This window comes from Zophobas morio, unplaced genomic scaffold, assembly GCF_036711695.1.
Source record: "Zophobas morio isolate AGI-343-1 ecotype UQ-CSIRO unplaced genomic scaffold, CSIRO_AGI_Zmor_V1 ptg000014l, whole genome shotgun sequence".
Lineage (NCBI taxonomy): Eukaryota > Metazoa > Arthropoda > Insecta > Coleoptera > Tenebrionidae > Zophobas > Zophobas morio.
Window position 1 is genome coordinate 617,776 of NW_026972119.1, and position 14,094 is coordinate 631,869.

The window sequence follows — 14,094 nt, forward strand, 5'->3', positions numbered from 1 at the left end:
TGGAATTTAACTTACTAGTACTTAAGATATTTCATTTACAGTGTGGTGGGCTTAAATAAATATTTACATGTCAAGGGTTATCTAACTATTTCCTATTGATCTAATTAATCTAAGCGTATGATGGGTCCTTGGTCCTTGGGGGTGGGTGTTCATCCTGCATCCTGGTCCTGGAGGGCTGGAAGCTGAAAGAGAACGGTGGTGTGTTGTCGTCGTTGTCGTCGTCGGGTGGTCGTCGGTGTCCAAGTCCAGGTGTCGGTGGTGGGTCTGGGGGAGAGGGGCGGCGAAGTGGCTGTGTCGGGGGCGGGGACGTCAGCGTCCTCGCAGCGATATCGGCGTTTGCTCAACTAGTTCCTGGAGAGCCTGAGGGAGATCAGGGTACAGGGTTTCTAGGAGAGCGGTGGGTGCGTGTTTAAATTTGTTTTTGGGGACTCGCGGCAGGCGGTGTAATAAGCGGTTGTTAGCGGCTGGGTATTTGTAGGAGGTGTGTAAGTTACCGATGGCTATGGTGTTGTTGCTGTTAAGTGTGCGTTTGACGTAGTTTTGCTGGAGGGTTTTTAAGCGATCGGGGATGGGAGTAGCGTTTGTACGCTGGTATACGTGCATTGACGGGAATCTTGGGTGGAGTCTAAAAGCTCGTCGGAGGATTTTTCTTTCGCATGCTGTTATTTTGTGTAGGGATTTTTTGGAGAGGGTCGCGTAGATTGGGGCCCGGTAGTCGATAATTGGGCGGATAAAGGTGTTGTAGGTGTGTTTTAGGGTTTGGGGATTGCAACCGTGGATACGGCCGCGTATTAGGGATAGGAGGTTAGAGCGGTTTCGGATTTTTTTGAGGGTAGTTTCTAGGTCGGGGGTTAGGGAGCAGTTGTCGGAAAAGGTTATGCCCAAATATCTGACTGTTTTGTGTTGTGGAATTTGTTCGGCATGCAGTGTTAATCGCGATTGTGTAAATTTGTGTCTTTTCGAGGTTGCACCAGGATATGTCATGCAGATGGATTGGGATTTTATGGGGTTGGGTTTGACTCGCCAGTTGTTGGCCCACGCCTCGTATCGCCGGAGTGCTTCCTGGATGGTGGAGGTGGCTCGTTCGGGGTCTCGGTGGGATGTCCAGAACGCGGTGTCGTCGGCGAACATCCTCGTCTTGGTCCTGGGGGTATCTGTAATGGGAAAGTCACTGCAGTATATGGAGTATAGAATGGGTGAGAGCACGGAGCCCTGAGGAACTCCGGCACGGATGTTGACAGGTTGGGAGAGTGAGTTTTGGATTTTGATTCTGCAGGTTCGGTTATGTAGGAATGAGTCTAGTAGAGTTATGAACTGGGGATTTACTCGGAGTTTGATGAGTTTGTGGATAAGTCCGTCGTGCCAAACCCGGTCGAATGCACGTTCTATGTCCAGGAAGACGGCGACCGTGCACTCTTTGAGATTGGCGAATCGAGTGGAATCGGTGTGAAGCTCTAGAATGGGGTTCATTGTGGATCGTTGCGAGCGGAATCCGAATTGTTGTTGAGGGATGATATTATTTGTTTCCAGGAAGTCTTTTAGTCGGTTAGTGAGAATCTTTTCGAAGATTTTTCCTGTGATATTTAGTAGAGATATGGGGCGATAAGAGAGTGGGTTATGGGGGTTTTTGCCTGGTTTGGGGATCATGATTGTGGAGGCTTGCTTCCATGAAGTTGGAAAATATGAGGCGTTCAGACAGTTGTTGTATATGGTGGTCAGGGCTTGGGTTGCTGGTGGCGGAAGATTTTTTAGAAGTGTCGCCTTGATTTGGTCTGGCCCTGGGGCTTTGGAGTTTTTTAGGTATTTGATGTGGGATTCAACTTCATGGAGGGAGATTTCGTTCGTCAGGTCGTTGTCGTTGTCGGGGACATGCATGTTGAGAAGGGCTAGGGGGTGGAAGGGTTGTTCCCGGAACTCTTGCACTTCTTCGGAGACTGAGTTGAAGAACTCGTGATTGAAGTTTGGGTCGAGGGGAATTTCGTGGATTTCTTGGAGTGTTTGAGCGAAGGCATTGCTCTTTTCTTCGGGGGTGGAGAGGAAAGTGCCGTTTTGGATTAAGTGTGTTGTGTTTTGTGTTTTTTGTCCGGTGAGTATTTTAAATTTGTCCCAGAATTTTTTTCCGTCGCGGTAGTCTAATTTTGCGCAGGTGTTCGACCACTGTTCTTCCCGATATTGATTGATGTCGCGTCTTATTTGGGCGTTTAGTCTGTTGAATATGGGTTTTAACTGGGGGTTACGTGTTCGCGTGATTTCTCTGTATACTTGTCGTTTTTGTTTTATTAGGTTTAGGATGCGCGGAGGCAGTGGTCTTTTGTTTATCGGAACGCGTTTGAGTGGTATGGCAATTTCTTTCGCGGCTAAAATGGTGTTTGTGATTAGTGTTATTTGGTTATCAATTTCGTTTGAGTCGCGGGTTATGTTGATTTCTGGCAAATTTTCGGTGATGTGTCGTTGGTATTTTGCCCAGTCGGCGTGTTTATTGTCGTGTATTGTTATATAGGATGGGGGTGGTGGTGGGGCCGGTATTAAGAGTTGGGCTGTTAGGGGTAAGTGGTCTGAGGTGACCGTTGTTCCGATGTGACATTTCGGGTTGAATTTGGGTGTTAGGCTTTCTGAAATAATGATGTGGTCCGGAATTGATTCGCCGTGGTGGTTGATTAGGGTGGGTAGCCTGTTTTCGAGGCGGCAGATCGGGTAGTTGAGAAGGTGGTTGGCCAGTTTTCTACCGTTGGGGTTCGTGGCGGTGTCGCCAAAGTCCATGTGTCTACAGTTGAGATCGCCGATTAAAATGGCATTGGGGGTCTGCGAGGCGTATTGCACAAGAAGAGTGGAGATAGTGTGCTTGGGCGGATTGTAGTGGCAGATTATGGTGAACGAAATATCGGCAATTAAAACGTTTGCGGCAATGGCTTCGAGATTGGCGAGGTTTGGTGGTAGGTCATGCTCGGTGGATGGGAATTTGTTTGAGATGATCAAGGCTGTACCGCGGGCATTGTCCATGACTGAGGGTTTGTGGTAGGTGACAAAATGTGGAATTTTTAATTGACGTTTGGTTTTGGTTTCGGTGACAGCGAGAATGTGGATGTTGTCTGTCTCGATGAGGTTTTTCAGAGCATGGATTTTGTGGGTTGCACTATTGATGTTAATAGTGCATATATTAATATGGGGCGGGTTTTGGGTCAGTGGGGGAGGAGGAGTGGATGCCACACGCTGGGAGGGGGCCCCAGCGTGCGGCGGGATAGGAGTTACATGCATGTCTGGTGTGTTTATCATTAGCCGTCAAATGTGAAGTGGAGGAGACGACCCGAGTGGTTAATTCGGGTCGTGAGGTTGAAGATCATGCGGGACGCGTCCTGGATGGCTTGCTGGGTTTTGGGGCGGATAAGGGGGAATAAGTCGAAAAGGGTTTTGGTTGTGAAGGCGATGAGGGCCTTCGCGTGGATTTGGGATAGGTTGATTTCCTCGGGGGTTTCGTCGGTGATGTCGACAGGATCGGCGAATTCTGATGGTGGGTCAATGATTACCGTGGGGAGTGTCTGTGTTTCATCTGTCACTGTCAGTTTCAGAAATTCTGGGCATTTTCGGGACCACGCAGGGTGGGGGCCTTTACAGAAGGGGCATTCGGGTTCTTGTTTGGGGCATTTGTTGGGGGCATGTGTGTCGGAGCATCGGGGGCAGATGGGCTTTTGGGCGCACTCGGAGGCTTGGTGCCCTAAAGTGAAGCATTTTGTGCATTGGACGGGGGTTGGTGGTGGTGGGTTGGAGGGCTCGCACCTATGGAGGCGGCCAAAGAGGGCGATGCCGTCGGTTAAAAGACCGTCGATGGTGGCAACATCGTCGGAGATGAGTCGGATGAGTGGGGTGGGCTTGTTTGTCTTTCTTGAGACGATGCGCCACATTTTGTGGATTTTGAGGTGTGGGGCACTGAGGAGAATGTCGCGCTCTTCGATGTCGAGGTCGACGTCTTTGATAACTATGGAGAAAAGGGGAGCTTTTTTAGCAGGGGATAGAATTTTTTGGGGGCGATTGATTGGTTTGAGTGTGATCCTGGCGTCGACACAGGCTACACGGAGGCGGGCTTCGAAATTTGCTGCCAGCTCGGAGTGGGTGATTAGGAGACAAGAGCGGTTGTGGTTGACCTTCAGAGTTTCGATGTCTCTGAGGAGGAGGTGGCTGGTTAAAATAGCATAGAACTGCTTTTGGGTTGCGACGGGTTGGGGGATGTTCTGAATAGTGTATTTGAAGAGGTCTGGGTTGGGTGTGGTGGAGCGGAGGGTTGTTACAGATTCGGCCGGGGATGATCGACCTGAACCCGTTGAGACCGAGGTCATCGACTGTGTCGGAGAGGTGGTCTGGGCGGTGGGTTTGGGTTGGTTGTGGAGGAGGGCATGAATATAATTTGGATTTGACCCACCTGGTGTTGTCGTTATCGGCATCGTGGTTTGAGTTGATGACGTGGGGGCTGCTGCTGATGTTGGGGCTGCCGGGGGGGCGGCTGGTGGAGCTACGGCTGCGGTGATGGCTGCTGTGGCTTCTGCTGCTGGGGAGCGGGCTGCGGCGCGGCCTGACGTGGCGGGTGGCTTCGTCGGCGGGGCCTTGACGGTGGTGGAGTTGCTGCGGAGACTGCGGCTACTAGAAGGCATCCTTCTTCTTCGATGCGGAGATCGAAACTGTTTATACCCCTAGGTGATAAGGGTCGCCCACCCAAATATTTTTTTTTTATTTTTCGGACAAAATTTGTTATTTTTATAAAAATAAAAATAACAAATTAAATTAAAATAAGATTTGACTTCAAAAATACATATAACCCTAAATTTTCACCCTTCTACCACCAACCCCCATCTTGTAGTAACGATATTAGTATCTTTACTTTCATCCACAGATACGCAATAGGGTTCAAGATGGCTGTTGAATATAATCATTGTCGTACGATTAATTTCTATGTATAATTTATAATTTAATTTAATTAGAATTTATTTATTTATTTTGATTTAATTTTTTATTTAACTACTAAAATATTCACTAGAAATAATTTATATGGCAAAACAACATTTGCTGGGTCTGCTAGTTAGACGATAAAAATTTGTCAAATTTGGCCAATATTTTTTATAAAAAACAGGCAACTAAAGAAGATATCGCAAAAAATGGATTACAATTAATCAAATATGTATATTTATAAATGTAAAAATGACAATATAACACTGAATCAATTAAGATTTCGAAAATCAATTGGCAAGAATTAAATCATCTTTCATATTGACAAATCTCCCACCAACAGAAGGCGTTTGTTTCATGGATTTTAAATTTTTGAGTTTATGAGTGTAACATGGAATCTTACTTTTTCGGGTAATTAAAGTGTAAATTTTAATAAATAGCTCAAAATTTTACATGATTAAAAAAAAATTCGAATTCGAGTTTTTCGTTTTTTTTTTGGAGTTGTGAAAATTTGCCATAGTAATGTATACCTTTTTACACCATCAGAAAGTAGAGATTTCAACGAACAAAAAGCACACCGATTTTGAGTGAGAATTTTCGATTGAAAATTAGGGTGGTTTTTCGTTATTAAATCAAAATAAGGGAGAAAAATAAATATTTTGAATAAAAAAAATTACAGTGAGTTTGGGACATAAATAGGTAAGTTTTCACCAAATTTCGTGGAAAAAAAAACTTTTTTGTGGGAGATAAAAATAAAAAACCAAAAACTCGGTTATTTGCATTTTTCGTATAAATTTTGAAGTTTGTAAAAAAAGTCTGAATACAAAAGTTGTAGATCCTTTTATTACCTAGAACTTCGCTATTTAACTTTTTTCGATAGGACTTGTAGTTTTACCGGAAATCGTGATAAACCGTTTTCTACCCTTAAAAGCTCGCCCTCTTCCACTTCCCGACCTCAGATCGCCCGTGAATTATTTTTCCTTTTATTTTTGTTATATTTTCTTCCTTTTCCAATGGGTATCATCCTGTTCTAAATTTTTTTGTTCTCAAAAATTATCGGCCCTGGCCTATTAGGCAATATGCTTAATGTTTCAGGTATTACGCATAATTCCTATTCCTCTGTTAGTTATTATCAATATTACCTAAACGTTTCCGTTATTGTGCATAATAACTGAAAAATTCAGTTATTACGCATAATTCCTAATGTTTCCGGTTATTATGCATAATAACTAGACAGCGGATTTCTGTCGGGCTACCTCACGGTGATAGATAATGACTGAATTTAATCGTCACTTATTCCATAAATACAATTAACGATTTATTAATCAAACGGCTAATTAAATGAGAACGGGAATTAACAGCAGAGTACAACCATTGATTAAATACATGTATTTAATCAATGGTACAACGAAGCAGCGTTATTCTAATCTCAAATAAACGAAGTGCAGCCCGTAATTGCAAACGTACGAGCCGTACCGAGTTTGGCCTTGCCTAGCCCGACAGAAATCCGCTCTCTAATAATAACTGACAAGTTTAGTTATTACGCATAATTCCTGAAATATCTAGTGATTATGCATAATAACGTATTTCGGATATTAGCTGTAACAGTAATATGCTGAGCACGTGGTTGAAACGTTTCTCCTCTTTTGTAATCTTGCTGATCTGGAACTTTGCTTCTACCGTTGTGAACCATAGGTCTGGCTTGGCTGGCCAGAATGGGGGTAGTACGAAATGGGTTCCGGCAGACGCGTGCGTTTGTTCCCTTTGATTATCGTCGCCAGCCATTTTCTTTTTTCGTTCCGGGTGCGGCGTGGAGTTGCTTGATCACGTGGCTGGATGTTTCGCTCTCCTCGCGATGATTTTCCTTTTAGTCGGGGTCACCAATTTGTGGGGTTGATGTTGGTCAGGTGCTCAATAACTCTCAATCCCCAGCAATTAACAATTTATTCACAATCGTTGTTCACATAAGAGGAAATACAAAACAGTGTTGACATCAGAGCAAAACTAAAGTACCATAAAGTACTAGTTCTCACTAGCCCTCTGGTGGGGGGAAACGCCGCGGTACAGGTCTACATAGATGGCACCACATCTCCAACAGTTAAATTACAAAATTCACCACGTCAACGTGCACCACTTAGCGCAAAAACTAACACCACTTTCATTAACAAGAAAGTTTCATCTAGTGCATCATTAAAAAATTTTCAAAATTCTCTGTTGACTTTTTGGCACATAAGTATCGTTTTCACGTTTCAGGCAATTAGCTTCTTGTGTCAGATATCAATATTTTCATTGACCTGGATTGCACTTTCTAACATAGAGTATGTAAACTATAAGCTGAATACCTTGAGGACTTTTGGCTAAAACATTTAATAAAAAATTGTTCGAAGGTTATTTCGACAGGACTTCCCTCGCCTCTGAAACACAATAATACAAATCCAGCTTTTTCGAAAAATTATAAAATTTGATTGTGCGAATTTTATTTTTTTATGAGAACCCTTATAAGAGTTATAAGTTAAAATAAAGATATGTATGTAACATTAAAGTAAATTTAAAGAAGCGTGCTGGGCGTACGTTCCAAATGAGATAGGTGCAGTGTAATACTGATAATAACAGTATTGTATTCCCAAATTTTCGGGAAAATGGAGTGAGCCGTTCCCGATTTGACCAATAAAATAAATTGACTCATTCATTAATTTTTTGAGACACCCTGTCTAAGAAATTTAAAAACTTTTAATGCAGTGATAAATCACAAGTATGACTCATCCTATTTTGCAGATTTTGGATAGGATTTATTTGGAAACATTTTTAGATGAAGTCATTAACTTTTTGGGAGGGGATAAACAAATAAATTTTGCTTAACGATGTACCATGATTACGATAACCTTAAAATATTTACAAGATTTCAGAGCAATTGGTTTTGCAGTTTCAAAGCTATAATGCAAAGTATTGTTATTCAATTTTGAATTTTTTCCAAAATTCTGGATGTCTAGGGTGAAAATTCGATAGGGATTTACACAACACAAGTGCAAGAGTATCTTAGTTATTTTAAAAGATTAAAAAAAACTTTTTATTATAAATTTTGGAAATAATTCCCTTTGGTGGTGGGGATGATTAGCCAAATTTTAGTCAGTATTTAACCATCTACATGATATTCCCAATATACAGGGTGTCTCAGAAATAAGTACATTAATTTTAATCAGTTATAGAGCTCATCGAACTCAACAACTTTTTTTAATAGAGTTTTGTCAAGAAATTTTTAATTATCGAGTTCAAATTTGTTAAAGTTTTATCGCAATTAAGGTTGCCCGCCCATGGATCCTCAGTCACCCATGGACACTAATAATTATTATAATTAATAATTTAGGGTCAAAACCAGTTACTAGGATACGTATTTTCCTAATCTTGTACACATGACAAACATTTAGAGAGAAATTGAAAATGCAGACAGACAGACGAAAACGGGAGACCACATTTTTCGTACTCTAAGGGCCGGTTGCATAAACGCAAATCAAATTTAATCTCTGATTAAGAACAATTGTAACTATGATAATAACAATCGTTACTATGGAGTTAATCAGAGATTAACTTTGATTTGCGTTTATGCAACCGGCCCTAAAGGTCATGACACGTCAAGAAAACACAAAAGTGGCAATTCGGCCGATGGACTCGATTACTACACTTCCTTAGCTTACGCTCGGGACGTAAAAATAAGCTGAAGAAACATGATTCACATCAAATAACTTACCTTTCTATAAATATACGCCCCGAGCGTAAGCTACGGTAGTATTGTAATCGAGTCCATCGGACGAATGGCGACTGTTATGTTTTATCGACGTTTCATAAACCCTACAGTACGAAAAATATTATCCCGTTTCCGTCTGTCTGTCTGTTTCCCTGTCTGGCGTCTGTATCCATTTTTATTAGGCATTTAAACTCCGAAACTGCTGGACCGTTTGTTGTCAAATTTTGTATGTACCTTATATTAGAAATATCATGTAGATGGTTAACTGCCAACCAAAATTTGGCCAGTCATCTCCACCAACAACAATTTGATGCCGGCATTTCAATGAATTGTATTTTATAAAATGATCTGAACGTTATACAAAATATACCCCTACATTTGTATGGTACGAATCCCCTTTCATTTTTTCTCTAAACGTCAAATTTTTGCAAAAACCTTTGGCAGGCATAATAACTTCATATTACCAACACGGGATATAAGTCTTCTTGGCGCAGATGCTTTATTTGGGAGAACGGAGACCTGCGGTTATGGGTTCGATGCCGAACTTGGCCCTTTCCTTTTTTTTTGCATTGGAATAACGCTGTGACTACTTTTCTTTCTTGCTATGAGTAGAATTATCTATGTTGATGAGTTGATGAAATCATCATAAAGTATGAACGAGTCACCCTATTTTCTCGAAGAATACGCACGGCTTTATATAATAATTATAAAATAAGAATTACATATAATATTCATAATATTTTGCTCAATTGTGGGTGAATTAATAATAATTTTAGTCCTTTGTTTCGAGAAGACAAACTCATTCAAAGCAAACTAATTTCTTTGTGACATTCTTTCGATATATAAACTTAAAAAAACACTTGAGCTTCAGATTGCTATCACCTAGTGCTGAAGGACATTTTATCCCGTTAGTTATGTGCTTTGAATACATTTTAGATTGTCCGTACGGCGTAGGGGCTACAGGGGTATTATTTATGCAGTTGGGGTTTACTTTACAGCGTTTATCACAGAAGGAAAATCGTAAAATCAAATATTTAATTTTTTAAAAAGCTGGATTTATCGAATTATACTTACAGCCTTCGACCAATTTTTTATTAATTAAATTAGGAATCTCATTTTCTAGGAAATCTGAGAATATCTACGTGTTTATTTTGTTATGATCAAATAGGAATAATAATAATTATATTAAAAATATTTTATTCCGTTGTGGCTTTTAATTAAATTTAATTTTAGTCTTCTGTTTTGAGGAGAAAACTCATCCAAATTAAACAAATTTCTACGTGACATTCTTTCGATGTATAAATGTAAACAATCCAAGTTAAGCATGTACACTGATAACAATACACTCTTTTCCATCGGTTATGTGCTTTGAATATATTTCATATTGTCCGTATGTCTGCGGACGGAACCTCCTTGGAATTTGCGCCCCCACGGCGCTGGGGCTTCGAGACGTCATTTACACCACTGGTTTTTAATATATAATAGTTATAAGAAAACGTTTTTTTATAAAAAAAATTGTTGGATTGTACTTCAAAGGTGAGCGAAGTTCTGTCGAAGTAACTTTGGATCAATTTTTTCTTTTTCCTCCAATGCCAAAATACGTTATATTATGTCTTGAATCGTGCAAGTCCATTTTTGCTTTGTTTTAAATTTGTCTTGCTTGATTGTTACGTTGTTGAAAACTGTTACTTAATATTATTTTTATTCGCAATTGACTTTTATTTAAAATTATTAACGAAAATAATATCTGGTTATGAAATGCACAAAATTAGTAAGTAGATGCGCCTGGATAAAGTTTTTCACAAGTCGATGACTTTTAAGTTGTTCGCTTCGCTCACTCATACTCAAACAAACTATATATATATATATTTTTTTTTTGGTAAAACTTGACTTTTCAACACTTGGCAAGCAATATAATAATAATTAACTCCTAATTCTGACGTTTTGAAAGGAAAAATGGGTCGTCAAAACCAAATTATTTCGCCTACAACGGAAAATGTTCGGCTCGAGACTTGACGAACAAATAATTCTAGAGTCTCCAAAGAGGTTGATGGAGCAAGTAGCATTGCCTCGGAAAATGCTACCACAAGAACATTTAGGCACCCTCAGTTTCTAATGTTTCTAGGACAATTTCGTCTCAAACCATTAGATCAAAAGATGAGACGAAAAAGCGTAAAATATGGCCCCTTTCCATGAATTGATTCCTAATGCTTTTATGTTATAAAATTATAAATAATAAAACTGATGTAAGTAATTATCGCACCTTTACACGTAGCCTTTAGCCGTGAGTACCCACAATTTCCAGTTACCATTCAAAACTTGGCAGACCAACGTAGGGTTTAAAATTGGGTGAAAGTTGTTTCAACAGAACTTTCCTCGCTCCTCAAGTACAATGAAATATATCCAGCCTTTTCGAGTAGAGTTTGCTCTTTATACAATTTCATCAACATTTTGCAAAAACACGTATATCAACTTGGATTGGTGCAGTGTAATACTAACAAAAACATTATTGTATTGCCAAATTTTTCTGAGAAAATAGAGTGAGCCGTTCCTGATTTAATCAATAAAATAAATTGACTCATTCATTAATTTCTTTGGGGCACCTGTTTAAGCAATTCCAAAAAATGTGAACGGACTAATAAAACACAAGTACTGACTCATAATATTTTGTACATTTTAGATGGGATTTATTCGGCAAAATTTTGAGCTGACATCATCCATTTTTTGGAGGGGATAAGCAAATATATATATGTTTTTATTGGAAATTTGTTATGCTTATCATTAACTTTAAAACGTCTGCAAGATTTCAAAGTATTCAGTTTTGCAATTCTTAATTTAAGAATTCAATAAAATAAATTGACTAATTCATTAATTTTTTTGAGTCATTCTGTATAAGCAAATTTAAAAAAAATGAATGCAATGATAAATTACAAGTATAGACTGATCAAAGTTTGCACGTTTTAGGCAGGATATAATCCGTAAAATTTTGAGATGACTTCATCAATTTTATGGAGTTGATAAACAGATAGATTTTGATTAAAATGTTATCATGCTTACAATAAATTCGAAAAATCTGCAAGATTTTTTGTATTCAGTTTTGCAATTCTTGATTTAATCAATAAAATAAATTGACTCGGTCATAATTTTTTTTGAGACGCCCTGTGTAAGCAAATCTGAAAAATATTAATGCAGTGATAAAATAGAAATACATAAGGATTTATTCAGCAATATTTTGAGCTGAGAGGGATAGGCTGGGGGGGATAGGCAAATATATTTTTATTAAAAATGTATCATAATTTAAAACATCTGCAAAATTTTAAAGCATTCGGTTATGCAGTTTCAAAATTAAATTGCAAAATGTTGTTTTATAATTATGATTTTTTTTTAAATCTGGATGTTTCGGATAAAAATGCAATACAACATGATAAACTATATATGTAGGACAATGTTATTTTACACAATTTAAAACCCATTTACTATGTTCAATTTTGAAGTGACGTTATCACATTATTGGTGGGAATGATTAGACAAATTTTCGTTAGCGTTTACCAAAAATGATGAATGAGTCAATTTATTTTACTGATTAAATCAAAAACGACTCAATCCATTTTCTCGAAAATTTGAAAATACAATACTGTTATTATTAGTAGTACACTGCACCTACGCAAATTGATATACGCGTCCTTGTGTGTTGATGACGTCATCAGAAAATTTTGTAAAGGAAAAACTCATTTGAAACAAACGCGTAGCATGCTTCTTTGCATTTACTTTGGCATTACATACCGATTTTCATTTTAACTTATAGGTGTTCTCATAACAAAAAAAATTAAATTCGCTCAATCAAAATTTATATTTTCTCGAAAAAATTGTAGTTCAGGGGCGAAGGAAGTTCTGTGGAAATAATTTTCGGTAATTTTTTTTTCTTAAATTGGTTTTAAGATTGAACTTTAATATGCGAATCTATTACTAATTGTTGAATCTATTATGACACATGTAGTTAAAGTAGGTATGGAAAGAAATTTGCACTAAGGTTAAATCATATTTTAGTTGTTTTTACATTTTATATCAATTCTTTCGATGTCGAAAAAAATCAAGGAAGGTGTCGTTACGGAAGTTGGCTTTACAATTTATGTAGCCATTACTTTGTTTCAATTTTTACTTCAAAACAACACATTCCTGAGCAAATGTTACTAGTACTACTGCATCAATCTTTAAATAAATAATAAAAATTTAAGAATTTTTAGAAATCAAGTATTACCCAAAACAATTAAATGAGATATAAATAATTTAAATACAACATTCAGTCTGAATTAGAGAGTCGACTCCTTAAAGAAAAATTGTTTATTTTATAAATAATTGAAAATAAATAATTAGAAACTTATGAATACAGGCGCAAGTTCGTAAGTAATAATAAAGTATTCATCACGATCTGATGGATGTAAACAAAATTGCGTTTGAGTTTGCTCGAGTTTCAATATTTACTTTCAATCTTCTCGTTTCTGAAATGAACATAATTCAGAGATTTTTATTGAATGTTGAAATAATTCCAGTTATTTTTATGAAGCTCCCGTCTCTTGTTTAACGTTTCTGTTAGAATGCGATATCTAAGTTATCTTTAGATATTGAGAAAAGCACTTCCGTCTTATTGATTATTTATCGTTCGTTTATGGAGAGAACAGCGAAACAACACCGAGTGGAAGTTGTATATATTCGAAAATGTGTACTTATTATTATGATGTTCATTTTTGTAATGTTTGGAAAATGGTAGTCAACCCTGTTCATTCGCCTAAATATTAAAAATGCACTAGGCAAACGTGTTCCTATTGCAAGCCACAATTTAGTAAAATCCAACCCTTTCCAAAGACACTTTTGCGGCTTCAGGTCGAGTTGCTTTTAATTATGTTTGAAACCCAAAGCCCTTTCGTGGAAAGAATCCTGCCAAGACATTCAGACTCTAATACGATTCTACAAAGCTTCTCCTACAAATATAAAACCAGCTTCATAAAATTTGATATTGTTCACACCGATTCCGTACTATAATAAATCCACGTTCAGCATCATTTTATTTTATTGTAGCGTCAAGTGCACATCACTTGTATGTTTTTGAAATCTGTACATAATTTACGAGAATTTTATGTCAAGCATATTGTGACAGTAATTATTTATAACGAGTGGGCCACACATGTGCTTCTGTAAAGGGTAATTGTGGATGTTGATGTGTTAATAGTAAGTGTCGCTAACCTGGTGTGCGCTACTCGGTTAGTTGATTAATGATTGACCAACATCGTACGTCATCCGATAATAATGAGCTTATCGGGAGCACTCTGCACACGTTTTAGAAGCTGATTTGAACAATGCTTATACTTGAAGTGAATGGATGGACATACATGAGGAAATTTGAGACGATATTAGGTGCA